The sequence below is a fragment of the Hippocampus guttulatus genome, chromosome 11 (assembly GCF_054856545.1).
Source record: "Hippocampus guttulatus isolate MCC_2025c chromosome 11, RoL_Hgut_1.0, whole genome shotgun sequence".
Lineage (NCBI taxonomy): Eukaryota > Metazoa > Chordata > Actinopteri > Syngnathiformes > Syngnathidae > Hippocampus > Hippocampus guttulatus.
The window spans coordinates 8,975,500-8,984,953 of record NC_141271.1 but is presented as its reverse complement, the minus strand read 5'-3'; the positions used below and the strand labels follow the sequence as shown (position 1 = coordinate 8,984,953).

The 9,454-nt window shown below is 37.9% G+C and overlaps 1 long non-coding RNA gene across 1 annotated transcript; it reads left to right on the top strand.

Moving 5' to 3' along the window:
• The first annotated feature begins 5,106 nt into the window (after window positions 1–5,106).
• LOC147197975 (uncharacterized) lies at window positions 5,107–9,136 on the top strand. Its single transcript, XR_015102177.1, has 4 exons — window positions 5,107–6,437; window positions 8,104–8,266; window positions 8,358–8,550; window positions 9,069–9,136. It is a non-coding gene; the product is annotated as an uncharacterized LOC147197975 (long non-coding RNA).
• The last annotated feature ends 318 nt before the right edge of the window (window positions 9,137–9,454 follow it).

The window sequence follows — 9,454 nt, the reverse complement described above, 5'->3', positions numbered from 1 at the left end:
TTGAATCCATTTTTGTCTTTTCCAAGTATTATTTTAGGCAGGGGGGTAAAGTAAAGCCTCTCCTTTCACAAAAGCCCTTAAAAACAATAATCCACACCTTTGTTACATCTCAGCTGGGTTACTGAAATGCACTTTACTTTAGAGTCAGCCAGTCCTCCCTCAAGTCTCCCCAGTTGGTCCAAAATACTGCTGCTCATCTCCTTACTGGAGCTTATGGGAGGATGCACATAACTCAAGTTGTAGCCTCCCTTTACTGGTTCCCTGTACATTTGAGAGTTCATTTTAAGATTATTTTATTTTATTCTCCACCTCTACGTACCTGCCTCAGGTCAGCGGACCAGATGCTACTGGAGTTTCTAAGGACGAAGTGGAGCGTCAGAGGGGGTCGAGTTTTTTCCATTGCTAGTCCTTCCCTTTGGAATGAGCATTGAAGATCTTTTGTTGTTTTGCTGGATGACTCTCTGCATCATTCGCGGATTTGTTGCTTTATCAGTATTGATACACCTGACCTCACATTAACTCAAGACTCTTCACGTGAAAATGTACATTTTGTTAGAGTGGCTTGGTTGCTGAAGTGCTAGAGTGGCTCCAACTACACGAGACAAATTTGTCGGGTTTTTAACATACTTAAGATAATTTGGTTTGGAACATTCGGCAAGCCCCCTCGCTGCCCATCTTCAAAACCCTCCTCAAAACTCACTTGTATTCTTTGGCATTCGACTCAGCATGACTTAGATTTGCTCTTGGTTTTACTGTTTGGTGCTTTCTACCGCCTTTATTACCGATTTGTCTTACTGTTTATTGTGCATGTTAAATTGCTCCATGTACAGCACTTTGTATGCAGCGATGGCTGTTTGAAAGTGCTCTATAAATACTGTTGACTTGACTTGACTTGACTTGACTTGGTTTGTCTGTCAGTTTCTTAGTGACTGACTATTTTGTGGTTCGTGGATAATGACTTAAGACAATAGGACTGTGCAATATTTCACTTTATGGTGGAGGACAGTATTCCATCATGACTCAGATGGGAAAATAAGAAAACAATTGTGGGAATTGATACTTTGTTTTTGTTTTAGGTTTTCTGTCCATTTCTTAGCTAGCAGGCTACTGCCTATTTAATGAAGGATGACGAGAACAATAGACATATCACTTTTTTTTGTTTGAGGCAGGCGAAATGATTCATGACTGCTAAACAAAAAACTAAAATTGAGAACCATATTCTGTTTTTCTGTCTGTTCACTCGCGAGCAGGCTACTTCCTGGTTTATGGAGTATCACTTCAGACAATGGGACGTTTCGTCACTCAAATGGCAAGAAAATGTGTCATCTCTGAGGACACAAATGACCAATGAGAACCAGCATTTGCTTGTGTTCTATTGTTTACTGCATGCAATATTTGAAATTTCTGTTTGTGTATTAGTGTCTAATCACTTGTCACAATAGCTTCTCATCATTGTCACGATCAACTCTTTACTTTGGGAACATTGTTATTGGCAGGAAAAAAAAAGAAACAATGCCACTTGAGACAGAAGCAGGGAAGCCGCGACGCCTCAGCACGCCAACACACGAGCCCTCCCCACACACACAGACCCCAAATCCAAACACAACGCTTCTCATGGGACAAGTGAGGTGCTCTTTAAAGTGCTGCCATGATGGGTCTGCCCTATCTAACCAGTGCAGACCCACAGATGCCCTCCCCGGGGGAACGGGCTGGAGGGGTGCAGGGCAGCGGGCCTGGAGCCTCATCTGCTCTGCCCAGAATACAAATAGGTCACACATACGCACACACGCACACGCACATGCACACACGCACAAACAAGCATGCTGACCACGAACAAGAAGGGGTTCTGCCAGCTGAATTCCTCCATTAGCAATGATGGGAAGGGCCATCTGGTGTCAGTGTGGTGAAGCAAGCAAGTTAGCATCACACACACACACACACACACACACACAAAGCAGATTGGATGTTGTCTTATCTCAAAGAGAGGACAGTGCGAAGGAGCATTTATTAGGGCCATTCCAAAAATAGAATTGTACTATGAAAAAAAAAGTTTACGTTTTTGATGAAAAGTTGTGTTTTGAGAAAAAGTCACAATATCACGAGAAAAAAAAATGTTCAAAGAAAAGGCAACAAATGTATGAGGAAAAAAAGCCACATTATTACGCGAAAATAAGTTTTAATCTTAAATGAAAAAGTTGTATTTGATAGAAACGGTCTTATTCGAATGAGAACAGAGGAAAGTATTGTCTTTCGAAAAAAAACTATTTTTGAGAAAGCAGTCGTCCATTCAAAACATCACAAAAACAGAATCAGAATTGTCAGGAATTTGGAGAGTTATACTATTATAAGACAAAACTCTATAGTTACATTTCAAATTATTATTTTCTTTATTATAAGACAAAACTTTAACTTTATTTTCTTTTTTTTCTTCGGAAAAGCTTGAAAACTTACCAGAAAAAAGCCGAAAAGGTAAGATAGTCTCATGACATCTTTTTTTAAGGCAACATGTTTATTTGTTCCTGACTCTTGAGGACAAAAAAAACATATATTTTGAGACACAAGTTAAAATCGTGTGAGAAAAAGTTAAAATCTGATCAGATAAAGATATTTTTACTGAGCAACTAGTCAAAACCATGAAAAGAAAAACTCATATTTTATTCAAAAAAAAGATGCAAAACTCTTGAAAAGTTGCAATTTGACAAAAAGTCATATTTTTGTCACATTAAGTCCGATTTGTGTGACGTTTCAATATATTTGGATATAAAGTTTTAATGGAACACATTCGTGATCTGAAAAATGGTTTCAATGACAAAAAGTACTTATTTTGGATATAAAAATGTTACTGCAGATTAATGTTGTGATTTTACAGGAAGAAAAAGTCAATCTTACACACAATAACACATTTGTTATAGAAACACATGTGACCATACAAGTCAAGTCAAGTCAACAGTATTTATAGAGCACTTTCAAACAGCCATCGCTGCATACAAAGTGCTGTACATGGAGCAATTTAACATGCACAATAAACAGTAAGACAAATCGGTAATAAAGGCGGTAGAAAGCACCAAACAGTAAAACCAAGAACAAATCTAAGTCATGCTGAGTCGAATGCCAAAGAATACAAGTGAGTTTTGAGGAGGGTTTTGAAGATGCGCAGCGAGGAGGCTTGCCGAATGTTCAGTGGGAGGTCATTCTAGAGAGAGGGACCAGCAACAGAAAAGGCTCGATCCCCTCTGAGCCTCAGTTTAATTCTTGGTACTTCTAATAATGTCTGGTCCACAGACCTGAGGCGCCGGGCAGGTGTGTAGGGGCGGATGAGCTCAGAGAGGTAAGGTGGCGCGAGATTATTCAGAGATTTGAAAACAAATAAGAGGATCTTGAAAATAACTCTAAAATGAATGGGGAGCCAGTGAAGGGATGCCAGAGTAGGAGTTATGTGCTCCCTCTTATGAGCACAACATAATTGTATAATAATACAAAACTAAATAACATTCTAAACATATGATAATAATCTAAAAATAGGCTTAAATCTTAAATAAAAATAGTGTTCTTTTACAATGATCCACATAGCAACATCTCACAGAAGCTCTGTTTCTCAATTATTTTCTGTTACGCCCCTTGGAATAAGAAAACATTTTATACCCCCCTACCCCCAACTCTCCAAGAAATCGTCTCATTTGTCAGTAAAATTGTTATAAGTACACCTCTTCATAGCATTGTATCCTTCTTAAGAATAAAGAAAACAAGAAAGAAAATAAAATAATTATAGATCCACTGATAACGAAGAATAACTTTATTAACATTGTTTTTTAGTCTGTCGTGGAAAAGATTTGAAGTGCATCAATATGCCTGAAATAAAGAATAAAATAAAAGCGAGCGCCATTGCCACCTACTGTGGTAGATGTGCAATTACACTTTGGTCTTGTCGAAAGAAAGCATGTTCCCCTCCACACCCCCTTGCATAGTCCCACAATTTGAAAAGGACTTCAACTTTGTAAATGTTGAGTCTGACGATTGCATTTGCATTCGTGAGTGAGTTCTCTCATTTGTGAGTTCTCTCTTTTTTTTTAATCAAGATTATACCATAAAAATGACAACAGAGGGCATTTGTTAAGAATACTTCATGAAGAAGTTGTGAAACCCAATGCAAATGAGCACTTACCAGCATCACATTCTTACGCTTTTATGAGCGAGAAGAACCCTCCCTGAGATGAGAGACGAAATCTCAGCACCCAAAGTTTACAATCCACTCTAAACATCACAGACATTGTTTCGTACTGTGTTGCACCACCGCGCTCGCCCTATACGGTGTTCGCCCTGTTTTAGAAATTCCTGGGAAAGAGAAAAACTTGAGTCATGTTAAAAATAGACATTGTTTAGCTGTGATGTCATCTACGAGCTCTGACGTTTTTGTTTCCTTTTCACTGCCATTGTGGATCGCGGGAAGAAGCCTATTGTTTGTTTTGGCTTATCAAAGATCCTGGCCTGATAAAGAATCAGGGAGGAAATAAAAAGTTATTTAATTAAATGTATGCTCTCAGTGTAAAACAGAAGGACAGTTGTGCAGAGTTTGAACATACCTTCAAATATGCCCCATGGGTAGTAAGGAACACGAATAAAAAAGTCAGATCTTGTTTCTAGAGGGAACAAAAGAAAAGCTTCAGAGAAAGTTGTAGGATTTTAAGAAAAATAAACTGTAAAATGATTCTCTTAATTTTAAAATAACAAAAATGTGACAAATGTGGAGGGAAAAAGATCTATAAAAGATATATATATATATACTGTACATACGTGTGTGTGTGTGTGTGTACACATGCACACAGAGCTGAGATATCGATGTATGTATATGTATGCAAAAAATATCAATCCTCCATGCATGTTATATTTTTTAATGCTGAATTATAATTCCTATTATCCACATTTGAAATTATTTATTCTTATTCAAAACGACTAAACGTGAAGAGCTCACTGAAATCAGAAGACTCCGCCTGAAGGTACTTCATGTTGCAGACATGCATGGAAACTTGTGTGGTGTCCAAGACCTCCACTTGCACAAAGTGGCGTCTGGATAAGCGCTCTGCCTTGTTTGCGTGCGTGTGTGTGTGTGTGTGTGTGTGTGTGTGTGTGTGTGTGTGTGTGTTTGTATTCATGACATCTCAGGACAATTTTATGATAACACACCTTCACAATGAGGACCTGTGGAAAAATGAGGACATTTTTCGCGTCCTCATATTTCCACGCAGTCTACACTACTCTAGAGCTCACGAGGATACTCCCACACCAAAAATAAGTGATGTCCTGAAAGAGCACAATTTTCAGAAATTGTGTGTTTAAGTGTGTTTAACTTTCGACTCACTTTTCATTTGGAAAACTAGTGGCCAACTTCGGTACCTTAACACACTTTTAACACACTTTCAGTGACGTCATTGTGCAGGACCTCATATGTCATCTTTTTCGGACTGACTCACACATTTTCCCCGCCCTCGTCCTGGTAAGTCACTTCAATTAGCAGTCACACAAAACCCAACATGTGAAGCAGCCAGACAATCCTACAGCCAGATATCTATTAAACTCTCTGAAACAAACACGACCACGCGTGGATGACCACCTGGTAAGCAATTCCTTTTCGTTTATCTTACTGTAACATAGACTTTGTTCAATATAACCGTGTTTAACAGTGCCCACCAAAGGTAATGTCATTCAATTAGACAGCTAGCTAGCTAGCTAGCTAGATCGTTAGCATGCTAATAAGCTTCCAGTAAAAGTAATGTGGACATGTCCTGCAGGCAAGGTTCTAGAAAACCTTTCTAAATCTTTGACAACACAGTCTGTGGAACTTGATTTTGGTGCCAAATGTTTATTTCAGTGCAGTATTTGTTTTATTTGATTGCAGTTAATTGAAATTAGTTAGTACAGGTAGCCTAATGAAAGTGGGCCATGCACTTCTAGCCTTTATGCTAAGTCTGGTGTATTTACACTGTTTATTCTTGTGTTGATTCAATTGTACACCGTTTCAATGAAAAAACAAACAAACGTTTGCAATGAAATTATAGCAGAATTCAGCTTTGTTGGTACATTTGGTCAAGACAATATTGTGTTACTCTATTTTAATTTTACATTGTTATCTGCCTGACAAATGGTTTGCCCGAATCTATTAATCTGACCAGCAAATGTTTGATGAAATGAATTTTTGTATATTTGAGGAAGAAAATAATATTCCTTTGGCTCAGTACTTTCTGAGCCAAAATAAGTGCTGCCATTGTATTGTGCTTGCTTGTCTGGCTGACTTCTTCTCACTTTCCATTGTAGATGTTTACTGGTGGTGATAATGTCACAAAGAAGAGCCAGACTGAGCCCTGAATCTGAGGCTGCTCATTTTATTTTATCTGGAGTCGACAAGCCTTGTTTGAAAGCCCAGTGGATCAATGATTATAAAGGTATGCTATCAATCTACCTGCTATCTAATTCTTATGGCTACCGCACGCACATGACAAGAGCTGCAACCAAAGCCTGTCACAGTGACAGATTTTATTCGCACATTGTATTTACCCCAAAATATCACAATAAACAACAGCATGTTTTTTTTGTTGTTTTTTTATGCCATTGATCATATTGGAGCAAAAATAATTGAAGTACTTTTTAAGAGAATGTTTAGCAGCCATTATCATTCAATTCTTGAGAATATTGTATTGCCATGTAGAACTAGGAATATCTCGGAATGAAAAAATAGAAATAGAAATTATTCGGCTTCTGTTAAAATATTGTGCTTCAACAAATATCACAATTCATAAAAACGCATACTATCTGTAATAGTCGAGGAAAATTAGATGCCTTCAAACTTCCTTCACAATGCCTATTTCACCTGATTGAAGAAGGCGGTGGTAGTTGTTTGACAAATCCACATTTTTATCAGCAATTTGTACTGCCCATCAAAGGTCTCTACTTAGTTTAAAACTGAAAGAATGGTCACAGGAATTATGTATGTCATTATCATTATGACTATTATTGTTGATTGCTTAATTTTTATTTTAATCATAATGTATCTTTTCTATGTGCAGTGGTGTATATTGCTCAGTGGGATTTCTGATTGGAGATCGGAGGTGTGAAACGCCAGGACAGCTTACAAAGAAATTAGATGAATCCTTTCCCTCCCACAATTGTTAGAGTTGCATTTGTATTTATAAAGAAAATAACAAAAATAGAAACGCACAGTTAATCGGATTAAAAAAAACATGCCATCCAACCATTTTCAAACCCATTTATACTAATACGGGCCTGGCTGTGCTGCAGCCGATCCCAGCTGTCTTCGGACAGTAGGCAGGGTACAACTTGAACTGGGTGCCAGCCAATCACAGGACACACAGACAAACCACCATTCACCCTCACAATCACACCAAGGGACAATTTAGTGAGTTCAGTGAACCTACTACGTTGCATGTTTTTGGAATGTGGGAGGAAACCAAAGTAGTCGGAGAAAACCCATGCAGCCATGGGGAGAACTCCACACAAGAAGGCACTGTGAGGCGGACGTGCCAACCAGTCGCACACTGTGCAGCCGCATTAGGTTGCCTGTGACCAAAATAAAAACTATGGTGGTAATGCATTACCAACATTGCTGCCCATACTTTTTTTGACCTTATTGCTCTTCTCTTTCTCTCCCTCAACCATATAATGCAGTTTGGAGTGGAATAGTATAGGAACTGAAATTAGGTTTCGAATGTTACCCATTGAGGAAAAATGGTACTTCACTTGACTTATGATGATCACTTTAGTCAAACTGTCGGTCAAACCTCTGGTATTTTTCTTTGCTATTCCATACATTCTGTTCAATTGAAGGCAAGCAATGTAAACAACTCTGATGTAAGGAGCCACATTATTATTTTGTGCTGATACAAATTGCTAAAGAAAATTATCAGCGATTCTGATAATTGTTTTTAGTTTTACATGGAATTATTTTATCGTACCACTAAACATGTTTTTTCCCCTCTTTAAATTTATATTTTTTGGTCTGCATGTATTTGTGAATATCTGATTAACTGCATTGTGTAAGCCTGATTTGGATTGTATTAATGTACATTTAAGTGTCAACTTTTCGTGTCCTAGGACGTGGTGTATTTACAAGTGAACCAATTGAAAAGGGGTTATTTGTGGTTGAGTACCGTGGAGAGTTAATCTCAAGTTATGAACGAGACAAGAGACAGAAAAAGTACACAGAGAAGCAAAATTGTTTCCTGTTTGATTTTGAATGGAAAGGAAGCACATGGTGGTAAGTCAAGATCTAGAAAAACATCATGTGGTTCTGTACAACATTGTAGTTTTACTGGAAAAACATTTCATGTTTCATTGTTCAATTTCAGCATTGATTCCTCCCATGAAGATGGTTCATTAGGTCGACTTGTCAATGATGCTCACAAAGGCCCAAACTGTAGAATGAAAAAGCTGACAATCCAGGATAAACCTCATCTTTGCTTGTTTGCAATTGAAAATATCGAAGCAGGGAATGAAATAACCTATGACTATGGAGATTCTCCGTGGGCATGGAGAGCACTGGTAAGTAATGCCTGGATATACACCTGTAGACAACCAGATCTAATAAGTAAATCATTATATTTCATAGGTGAGTGAAAGAACATTTTCATCAACAGTTTATTACCTTTTAAAAGTTAACACAAGTGTCTGTTTTAGAGGATTATTTGACATCAACAGAAATTCAAAGACAGGAACATGGACTCCACATTTTTCAGTCATTACATTGATTTAGTCTGAAAGAGTATGTTTCGGGTGTTGTCTTTATTATTTGAACTCAGTCGTGTCTGATGTCCTGAAATTGTTAGCTATCAGAGCTGTACAGTGGTAAGTACCATAAAGAGCCGGCTTGTGCTGTGAATGTGGTCACTGAAAAAAGTAGTTCAATTTATTCAAAAGTCATATAACTACGACATATTTCTGACACTCTATGGTTGGTATAATGTTGCTTTTCATGATTTCAGTCATGCCCTCATACTTCTTCAGTTACTGAAGAATACTTTTTAGAATATTTCTGATACTGTAATATTGCTATGTTGCAGACACCAGATGTTGGTATCCTGACTGAACCTTCTGGAGACCAAGAAGGGAGTGAGAGATCCACTTCATCCTTACAACAGGTGACTACGTCTTATCATTATATACCAGTTTTGAGTTTACAGCTTTCTTTGACAAACGCAGGAGAAGTTATAAATCAGAAACGTGGCCTCTCCATGATTTCAGTCGTCATGTCCTCATATTTCTTTAGACCTGAAAAACCTGAGTGTGTTTCAGGTGACATGACTTTTGTCTTAACCTAACTCTGGAGAGCCTGTGTTCGAATGTCCCCATATTGCTGTTCCACAGAACTGAACAGTGTTAACTTTCTACAGTGTGGTATATTAATCCCAAACTCTCCTGTGAGCTATGTTCAATGAGAAATAATGTT